General features: G+C 35.7%; 1 non-coding gene across 1 annotated transcript; it reads right to left on the reverse strand.

Moving 5' to 3' along the window:
* Positions 1 to 640: 640 nt before the first annotated feature.
* Positions 641 to 747, reverse strand: LOC130953684 (small nucleolar RNA R71). The gene has a single exon (XR_009075850.1). It is a non-coding gene; the product is annotated as a small nucleolar RNA R71 (small nucleolar RNA).
* Between the last annotated feature and the right edge of the window lie 10,798 nt (positions 748 to 11,545).

Here is an 11,545-nt window from a genome sequence, read left to right on the forward strand (position 1 = left end):
CTATCAAGTTTTTAGTGTCGTTACCGAGGATTAACTGAAATTGACAACACACATTTAGATGAATCACTGAATTATATCTTTTAATTTCTTATATTCTTCTTCTTTATTCTACATGGCATGTTTTATTTCTTTTTTGTTTTTGTGCATGCAAAGGAGAGAATATTGCACACTCTTTGATCTTGAAATAGAAAGAATGCTTGCACAATTAAGGAAGAAATCAAGGGCAAGAAGAGAAGTGGAAGAGAGAATGGTAGAGGAGAACAACAACGTGAGAAGGACCCGTTGTGATTACATCACACCTAGCACTAACAGTTCTGAAAGCAACATAATGAGACCCACGGTTTAAGCAAATAATTTTGAACTAAAACCCTCACTAATCCAATTAGTGAAGCAAGATCAATTCAGTGGTAGCCCTCAAGAAGATCCGAGTGTCCACATAGCTAGTTTTCTACAGCTATGTGGCACAGTAAACAGTAATAATGGAGCTAGCCTCGAAGCCATCTGGTTATGGCTATTTTCATTCTCTTTGAGAGATAGAGCTAAGCAATGACTCCAAGCTCAACCCCCGGGTAGCATAACATCATAGGAGTATTTAGTTAACAAATTTCTAACTAAATACTTTCTACCCCAGAAGTTGTCTCGATTGAGGAATGACATAAATTCCTTCTTCCAGAAGGATGATGAATCACTTTATGAAGCATAGAAAAGATATAAGGAGATACTCAAAAAATACCCATATCATGCTTTTCCTGAGTGGCTGTAAATCCAAACTTTTTATGGTGAAGTCTTTCAAGCCTCAAGAACCATCATCGACTCATCCGCAGGAGGCTCATTACATAGAAAGACACCTAAATAAGAATTGGAGTTGATCAAAATAGTGGCAGCTAACAATTTCATGTACTCATACGAAAGAACCATAAAAAATGAGTGATGGTATTGGACACCATGAGTATAATCCTAACACAATACAGAATTATGTTTCAACAACTCTCTTCACTCACAAAACAACTATAATAGAGGCAAGTTTCAGCCGTAGGAACATAAGCTACATGTGGCCTGTATAAAGGGGCACATCAGAGGGAAGGGTGTAAATTATTCAAAGAAGTCCATTTATCTACTGAGCAAGTAAATTTCATGGGACATTTTTCAAAGCCAAAGAAAGACCCGTTCACAAAACTTACAACCCTAATTGGAGGAATCACCCTAATTTTAGTTGGAGAAATCAAAGAGAAAGAAACTTCAACGTTTTATACCAAAAGTAAGTAAACCCTCAGAATTTATCACCTCTTGGGCTTGCCATAGAGAAATTTCCCAATCTACTGCTGCATTTGTGTAATAAACCCAAAACTTCATGCAAGAAACAAGAGCAAACTTGAAAAATCAAGAGGCATCCATCAGAAATCTAAAAGTGCAAGTGGGACAGATGTCAAGTAATTGGTAGAGAAGCTAGCAAATTACTTTCTGAGTGACACAATACCAAATCCTAGAAAGGAGTGCAAGAGTATCAACTTGAGAAGCGGAAGAGTAGTTAACAAGAAGATTCTCAAGGAGAATAAAGGACAAGCTGAGGAGCCATTAAAAGAGAAAAATAAGGATAAATAAAAAAAGGAGAATACTCTTATAGAAATCAAAAAAAGAGAATGTGAAGGCCTATTCACCAAGGATTCCATATCCTCAAAGGCTATAGAAGTAGAATCAGGAGAATCAATTCGTCAAATTTCTAGAGGTGTTTAAGAAGGTGCAAGTTAACATTCCTTTCATGAAAGCCTTAGAATAAATGTCGCTCTATGCCAAGTTCATGAAGGAACTGCTATATAAGAAAAAAACCATCTAGGAAGATGAAATAGTGATACTCACCAAGGAATGCAGTGCCCTTATTCAAAGAAAACTACCACAAAAGCTGAAAGATCCAGAAAGTTTCCAAATTCTTTGTACAATTAGGGATGTCACCGTCGGAAAGGCTCTTTGTGATTTAGGGGTAAGCACTAATTTGATTTCTCTGTGTATGATAAAGAAGATACAAATTGAAGAAGTCAAGCCAACAAAGATATCCTTGCAACTGGCCAATAGATCAATAAAGTTTTCACATAGGATAGTAGAAAACGCGTTGGTCAAAATAAAAAAGTTCATCTTCCGTGCTAATTTTGTGATCCTTGATATGAAAGAGGATGAGGACGCTTTCATTATGTTAGGGAGACCTTTCTTAGCCACTGCATGAGCTCTCATAGATGTCCAGAAAGGTGAGCTAACACTAAGGGTCTATGAAGAACAGATATTTTTAATGTCTTTAAAGCCATGCAACACCCAAGGGAATCAGAAAGTTGTGTGAGGGTTAATCTAATTGATTTATTAGTTCAAAAAATTATTGATAAAAGAACCTTTGAGGACTCTCTACAGCACTCAAGCTCTAAAAATGAAGAAGAGTTAGAGGATGAGCATTAAATAGAGGAAAATATTGGAAAAAGGTGTTGTGAAGCAATCCAACTTCCACCCTAGTAATGTTGTGAGTCAAGCTAATGACGTTAAAGGAGCACTTGTTGGGAGGCAATCTAACCATAGTTAGTTTTCTTCTTCTTCTTCTATTTTTCATTAAAGTAGTGATAAACCCATATTTTATGATAATTTTTTGGTTGAAAATAGTGGATTTTATCAACTTATCTTGCACTTATTCATTTAGAATGCATTTGTGAATTTCTCTTAAATGTGCTTTAGTGTTAAAAATATGCTTTTTGGACCATTAAATTGTTAACATTTAATTCACTTCTATCACATTCGAAACATTGATGTGTTTGTTGAGTGATTTTAGTTTTAGAAGGTAAGAATGACTTGAATAAGTGGAGAGAAAATCATGCAAAAGTGGAGAATTTATGAAGAAAATGAGCTTATGTGTCGTGCATACGCATCTCCTCTAATTTGTGTGTACACATGGCTTATGTGTACGCACGACTTGCAACACGTGACTCATTTAAAAGAACACGTTGCTCGAAATTTCTGGCCTAATTTTGGCCCAATCCAACTCATTTCTGAAGCATTTGAAGCAAGAATTCAGAGGAGATCAACCAAATAGTGAGAAGGAGTCTTAGTAGTAGTGTAGTATCATGTTTAGGTAGAATTCTAGAGAGAAAAGTTCCAACTTCTCTCTAAAATTTAGGGTTTCTTAGTTTAATTTTTCTCTAGAATTAGATTTTAATCTTTATTGTTCTACCACCTTAGTTTGATATATTTTCATGTTAGTTTTTATTGTTCTTGTCATTTTAGTTTTATGAACTCCTTTTGAATTTTTGTTCACCTTTAATGCAATTTGATGTTTTCATGTTTATTAATGCTTGCTTAAGTTGTTATTATTACTTTCTTGCATTGGTTAGTTATAGATTTTATTGATGCTAGCAACTTAAGATGGTTTTCTTTTATGCCTTCTAAGTATTTAATGAAATATCTCACCTAGTTATAGAGAAGAATTTTGCATCATTGACATGAGATTGAGAACTTAGGTGACCTTGAGTCATTGATATCCGATATTGATTGGTGATTTAGCATTGTTAGTTGATTTAGTTTCCACTAAGACTAATCTTTTACCAAATTTAATTGGTAAGTTGGTTAGGATTTGTGGATTGAGATCAATTATACATGCTTGATTTTCCCCCGATATTTAAGGGATGATGAAGTGGGATTAACTCTTCACAACTGCTATGTTCGTGGTTAATGATAAGGATAGTGATCTTTAACTCTCAATCCTTGTCAAGATCCTTTTTGCTTGAATTTCCTTTACTTTGTTTTAATTACTTTTAGTTTAATTCCCTTTGTCTTTTGCTCATTGCTCGTTATTTACTTTCTTACAATTTAAATTCCCGTTTATTGCGATCAACTCCCATTTTTCATAGCCAATACTTGTACACCCGATTGCAATTCCGTGGGAGAACGACTTGGAATTTAAAACTCCAGGTATTTGATTTGAATTGTGACAATTTTCTAAGGTTTGATAGGGTTATTTGTCAGTTTAGGACTATACTATTGATGAATTCGAGTTTTATAACTTGTGAATTTCTAAACCAACATTTAGCCGTGATCAAGTAGTTTTTTATCTTTTTTATTTTTAAAAAGAGAGGGATCGGCACCCAGTGCCTTCGAAAGAGGTAAGAAAGTTGGCACCGAGTGCCTGGATTGGGCGCCCAATGGCCATGCATTAATTGGCCCCCAGGGGATCAAAGTTAAGTGCCCAGGAATCAAGTAGGGGCTCAAGTCTAGCGCCCAGGACTCAAGTTCAACACCATCGATGATTCCCTTCTCGCTTATAATGATCTATTCCCTCTAAATGCTTTTGATTCTTCTTTATAATTTCTCTTTATTAATTTTAATCTTTTTCAAAAGGATTGCATGCATATTTATTTTTTCTTTTTCTTTATGACTGCCACCATGTTTGTCTTCCCGAGGATTATCATGCAGCTACTCTGCATGCATACATGTCACCCTTCTCAATATCACTCTTTTCAATCTCTATTGTTGTCATAGTTCACATGCATACAAACATGCAACCACACGCTACCTCTATGCATCCACTTTCTCAATTTTCAATGTTTTAAATTTTGTCATCTAGCTCTTATTTTATATGAATTTCTTCTGCACACATGCACACCACACACTCTATCACCTATTCTCAACCACATAACTCATATTTCACTCCACTATAAATACACCTACACACTATACACATCTCACATCCATTTTATTCTTCACGTTCATCTTCTTTTCTATATACATTCACTTCACAAACATATTTTATTCTCTCCTCACTTATACATCTGAACTTAGAAACCCAACAAAACTCTAAGTTTGGTATTGAAAGTGTTTAGAAAAACTTGTTTTACATTCTGTTGAAATATTATTTCATGGAATTAACATGTCTTTGTTAAAGAAGAGGAAAGGAAAGGAACCTACTCCTTCATATGACAGGGTCGATTCCATTCCAATCTTCATAAAGATCAATATAGTATGTGGATGGCGGATAAATTGGTCATCCCCAATATAAGGTTCAACTTCAAATTGGATGAATATTCGGATATTCAAGCCGAAATATCACAGAGGAAGTGGAGCATTTTGTCTAATCCACTGAGAAGGATGGGGCTCATATTGGTCTAAGAGTTTCATGCAAATGCTTGGAGGATCCCAGAGGAAGAAACCCAAAAGCCCACCTTCATGAGCTATGTCCGAGGTTAACCTATTGACTATAGACCTCAGAATATCCGAAGGGTCCTCAGCCTCCCTCCTCAAACTTACTCCTCGAATTCCGATTATTATGATTATGAAATGATGATGAAGAGTGACAAAAGGAAGTATGACGTGCTCTGTGACATATGTGTCCCGGGGGCACAATGGAAGCTTGATGCCAAGGGAGCACTAAACTAATTAAAGAGGACGGAACTCATCCCTGTTACCAAGGGATGGTTGAATTTCATCCAACGCTCTATTATTCCTATGTCCATACATTTTGAAGTAACCATGGATAGAGCAGTCCTAATCCATTCTATGATGACCTAAGAAGAAGTTAGAGTGGAGATTCTCATCCCTATGTAAATAAGAGCCATTGCTCAAAGTGTGACTCAAGAGCAAAACTCGAATTTTTGGGTTTCATCCACCGTCTCTGCCAAGTTGCTGGGGTATCCATTGAACAAGACATATCTATTAAACTTGGAAGCCCGATCTCTGTGGCAGTGATGGAAAGATCAGCAAGAAGGTACTATGGAGAATACCAAAGAGACGAGCCTTAACAACATCCTCCTCCACCTCCCGCACCTGAGCCTCAAGCGGGAACTACTCGATCTCAAGCTTAAAAAATTGACTTCTAGTAGTTTTAAAGAGAATTCCAACAATTTCAATTGGAAAAGACCTAAAGATTAAACTAAATGTGGTAAACTTGAATTGTATTTTTTAGGTGGTTAGTTAGATATTTATTTTTCTTCTTTTTTCCTTTTGTTGCATCATATTTTCTTTTTCTTTCTACATCATATTTTCTTTTTTCTTTTTTTTTCTTTGCTGTTACATCATGTTTTCACTTGTTTTCAAAATCTAGTTTGTTTTTCTTTTGCTTGTCCTTCCACTAAATTTTTTTATAATGAGAATATTCGAGTGAGAGGAATTGAAGATCAACAAACAAGAAGGTTAAAATAAAAGTGGGTCACGTGTGAAAGGATATCATTACATTAATGGATTCAATATGGATAAAACTTGCAGAAAAAGAGATAGAATCTTCAAAAATAAAAATCTAGAAAAGTATTATGAGAATTCAAGGTCCAAACTATGAAGCAGTGATCTTTTTCAAATAAAAAAGGGGGGAAGATCAAAAGCATAAGAATAATAAGACTTTGAGCACCAATGATTAGAGTCCAGTTATGTGCTTATGATGCTATTGTGTCAAGGAGAGATTTGGGTAAGTAAATCCGAGGAGTGCTTTATCACCTGATAATTTGAGCCAACTGTGTAACACTCTAACTACCAAAGCTCACGCTTCCGGCTGCGCGACTCTGATAGCTCGGACATTACGACGACACTTATACTATTTAATATTGAAATATGAGCTTGTTTAAAACTTTAAATCGCAATATCGCTCCCGAGATACTTCGTTCAATAATGTACATCCATAGATACCATACAACTTACAAAAAACTTATAAAGAGTACATCCATATATATATATATATATATATATATATATATATATATATATATATATATATATATATAATATTACAAGCATTAACCAATACAATTCCTACCCCTCTTACAGAATAAATCAAGATAAAGGCGAGGGTACAAAAATAATAATCTAAAGCAATACAGAGCATCTCAATAACAAATAAATAAAACTCTTCGTGACTTCTGCGCCCATATCCTGAAAGGGGAAAAAATGTTGGGGGTGAGAACATCATCCTCGAAAGGGTTCTCAGTAGAGGGTTTTTGGGAATTACTGTAATAGGATACATGAAGATAAACCATACCAGTGATCAATAACCGTCTTATGCCTCTTTTCAAAAATAACGGTTTACAATAAAAGAAAAATATGAAATCTTTTTCTGAAAGAGGAAACTGTTCATTTAAAATAATATTCAAAAGTCTTTCAAAATGTTTATCTATGCTGAACCAGATTAGCCTTTCATACTTTTCCAAACCAGAAACACAAAACCGAAATCAGCCATCGGTCTATCTCAATTCAACTACGGCCCTAGGCCCAAACAATCCAACCAACAGCCAATCACCACAATTCAACAGAGTCCCAGTTGCAAGCACAGATAGGAAGTTCAAGCACAAACAAACAGTTACAGCAAGTAGAACAAGTAGCAATTAATCTGAAATAGTCACAAAGACAAATCAAGTACAATATGCACACCCAAACAATGTCACATAGATGCATATGATGCATGCCTGTTCCTAGTGCCTGATGATATCATCTGTCGGTTATAGAGCCAACCCGACAAGTCCTGGTAGCTAACCATTAGACTGTCCCTCTGTCGTGCATCCCCAACTCGAGTTATACTCGTCATAAACTTGATCATAATCATTATCCATATCCATCACCCTCACTGGTGAATATTTACGGGGGCGAGCTCATCCGGGACTTTCACAGTACCCAGCCACACTTACGACATAGGGTCAGCAGAGTCTCGAGTCTCCACCTGGAGCACGTGGTGGCTAGCCACTGCTTTCTCCCAGGCAACTCATGCCTCTGATAGTGGAAGTACAAATCACAATTATCAATAATTCCGCATATACATGCATTCATTCTCATCCATGGATCAACATCCATCTCAGCCATCCGGCTCACGGTTCAGTCCAGAACCAACCAATATTCATATCATACACAGCCATTCCAGCTCACGGTTCAATCCAGAACCAGCCAATATTCATAATCATACACAGCCATTCCGGCCCATAAGAAAATAGCACTTCCACCATTCAACATCATCAAATTCATAAAATTGGCATTTAAGCCATAAATCACTTTTTCTCAATTCATTTCACTTTGAAATCAAGTTTCAACTCTTTTCAGCCTTGGCTTCAAAGATCTTATTTCTCAAATCATCTCAGGCTCATAAGCCACTTTTACTCAAGGTAAATTCCCCCTTTGAAAACAATGCCACTCTCGGCATCCTCTTTCCAAAACTTCCATAACCATGGCAAGTTAAAGATTTATTTTGAAATATTCAAAATCATCCATCCAACAATGGAATTTTATAACAAAGTTTCTCGGCAGAGTCCCAAGTCTTTAGGGGAGAATAACATAACTCATTACGCCAAATTCATTTAAAATCATTAAAACATTGGCTTTCCGATTTGAGTAATAAAAATAGGATCTAAGCCAAACTGAATCACGTAATCAATTACTTCTTTCAAAGCTGTTTCCTTTACTTAAACAAAAACCAGCTTCAACCCCGTGAGAAATTCTAAAGCGTTTCAAACTGCTCAGAAATTGTTTTGGTCATGCCAAAAACTCAGAACTCAAAAAGTACTTAAAACTTTTCCCAAAACATTTTAGAATAAAAATTGTCAATTGACGTTCAGATTCTTTCAAAGTCACTGAAAATCCTCTGATTGAAATCCTCAAACCAAATTCAAAGGCATAAATCCTTTTCACATTTAAAACAGCCATAAGGCATAAGTTTCATCTAAATAACTTGTTCACAAGGGAAATATAATAATTTTCTTAAGAAGCAAGACTAAATCACAATTTCCTCTTTAATAATTCATTTCAAAAGCATGAGTCATCCTTTTCTTGATAATTCAAATAAAATAGTAGAAGTCTTTAACTCATCATTCTTTCAAACAATATTTCAATAAAGACTCAGATTTTTATAGAAATTTCGGTAGCATCTTCCCTAAAACTTGGACTTTTCCACCCGGTTCGGGTCCCAACAAAACCATTCTTCAATCCCTTTCAACAGTCCAGAATCTAAAAATCAATTCAAAATCAAGCTAAATCCAACAGTCGCCTCAGTGGCATATCTCAAAGAAACCATTTCAAAATCAAATCAATATCAACCGATTTAACTCATTTCCAAAGCTTTAAAGAAACGGTTCAGTAACAAATCATTTGTCCAAAACCAAGTCAATTAAAGTAAACCAGGCTTAATTCAAAAGTGCATTCTACTTTTCACATCATCAAAATAATTAACTCAATTCAAATCAATCCTCAACGGATTAAACTCAGATTTCAAATCTTTAAAGAATCAACTTCAAAACATTATATTTCACAAAGCCGCACAACAATTCAGCCAAACAAACATCCATAATCATTCGAGACAATCAAATAATACATAAGGCAGATACAATCACCAAATACACAATGTCTCTCATCAGTATCCATATGTAATAATTTCAATACATAAAAGATAGTTTTTGGAAAGTGCCCCTACCTCAAAACGCAAATTCCATAATCTAAACGCCTCATAAGTTCTTTTTGCCTCAACTCGAAATCAAAGGCAGCTTCAAAGCACAGCCCCACACATTTACGCAGCAGCATAAGCAGTCCTAAATTACAACAAGCAACCTCAGTTACTACACTCTAAGAATATTAATACCGTAAATGCTTTAATATACGTACGGGACACTAGCGTAGGGCTTTTGAAACACAATTTCTTACCGGAATAACAACACGAAGCAGCTGCTATTTCGAACTGGCCCCGGCGATAGCTCTGGCGACGGCCAGAAGCTCCGATGGATTAACTATAATAACCACGCAACAGCATAACCTTCTCGAAATCCAAATGACAGAAACCACAAATTAAAACCCTTAACGGCAGAGTTCTCCGGCAACGGCAACAAAGTTTTTCCGGCGGCCAGAGGTGCACCGGCCATGGCTGACGACGATGCGAGCTCCATCGATGGCAGCTTGGACCACAGGAACCCAGGCAGCAGTGACGGCAACCACCAAATCGGCGCTCCTGGCATGACAGCGGCAGAAAAAGGTCCCCCTTCGCACATCCCCCTCTCTCTGTGTGCGAGGATGCAACGGTGGTCGGGCGGCTCCTCTGCAGCGACGGCAGCCACTCCCTCATTTGGCACGGTGGCAACTTCTGACGGCAGTGGAAGTTCCGGCGGCATCGCGGGCGGCTTTCCCCTCTCTCTGCCGTCGTGTCGTCTCTCTCTCCTCGGGTTTCTCCGACAACAACGGCGCGAACATCGGCGACCACCGTGGCTAGGAGCAGCTCCTTCGATGGTGAGGAACAAGAACCCAACGACGATGGCAATCGGCGGCTCTTCCCCCTCCGCATCCCTTTTCTCCATCTGTCTCCCTCTCTGTTTCGTGCGATGTTGGCAGAAGCTCGGCGGGACCGTGACGGCACGAGATTGGCGGTGGTTATAAAAATACTATTTGCTTTATTTCAATAAAATGTTCAAGTCCAAAAATTAGAAATAATGTACTTAATTTCTTCATTTTCCAAAATAGCAGTATTAATATTTTAAAATATAAATTATTTAATTCAAATCATATAAAATCCCTATTATTTCATAAATGCCAACTTTATAATTTAAATATAGAAAATAATCCAATAATTGTAAAATTGGATAATAATCATAACTCGTCTCAAATTCAATAAATCGAAATTTGCCTTAATTATCTTTAATAAAATAATTTTTCAAATTAAGACTATAAATAACTATATGATTTGAGACTTGCTCATAAAAAGACTTTTCAAAGGTTTTGGGTCTTACGAACTGCCTCGAGATTATCGATTGAAAACCTATATTAAGAGCTGCCTTGAGACAAAATACTTAGAGTAAAAAATTTCAAGTATCTCCCCTAGTTAAGAAAAATTGTTAAAACTTTTTTGAAAAGTGAGCTGCTTTCAAGGTCATAAAATTAAAAAAGGGATTCTCATAATATAATCCGGATTAGAGTCTTTGAATATTCATAACTATAAGTATGCAAGATTCATTAAGATAGAAAAAGTCTACATACGATCATAAGGATTATTATAAACCTCATTTTTATTTTTAATATCCGACTTGGATTTAAATTAATAAACTCTTCCATTCTTATCACTAAGATAATCTCTGTTTATTCTTCTTTTTGCTTGAAAAAAATAACAAAATTTGAAGTTTGGTGTTGTGGTGCTTTGGCATATCTAGTGATTTTTTATATATCTTTTTAAGTAGTTTTTTTATGTTTAATTGGAAGTTTTCTTGTTTTAAATGAAGTTTTCATAGCTAATCATATATTTGGAGTTATTTTAGAATTATTGTGCATTCAGAAATTATCTTTGGGAGTTCAACTTATGCCATCCCTGATTGCTTCTCTTCACCTTATTTTTTTAAAGAATAATCCTAAATGCATAATAATTCTTAAATAACTCCAAATATATGATTAGCTATGAAAATTTCATTTAAAACATAAAAACTTCAATTTAAACATAAAAAAACTACTTCAAATGATATGTAAAAATCACTAAAGATGCCAAGGCATCAATATCTGTATTTGGCTCTAAATATTTTAATAAAAATTTTGTATGATTTGAGCCACATAATGATGGTTATGATTGATGATAATAATTATT

The sequence above is a fragment of the Arachis stenosperma genome, chromosome 1 (assembly GCF_014773155.1).
Source record: "Arachis stenosperma cultivar V10309 chromosome 1, arast.V10309.gnm1.PFL2, whole genome shotgun sequence".
Taxonomy (NCBI): domain Eukaryota; kingdom Viridiplantae; phylum Streptophyta; class Magnoliopsida; order Fabales; family Fabaceae; genus Arachis; species Arachis stenosperma.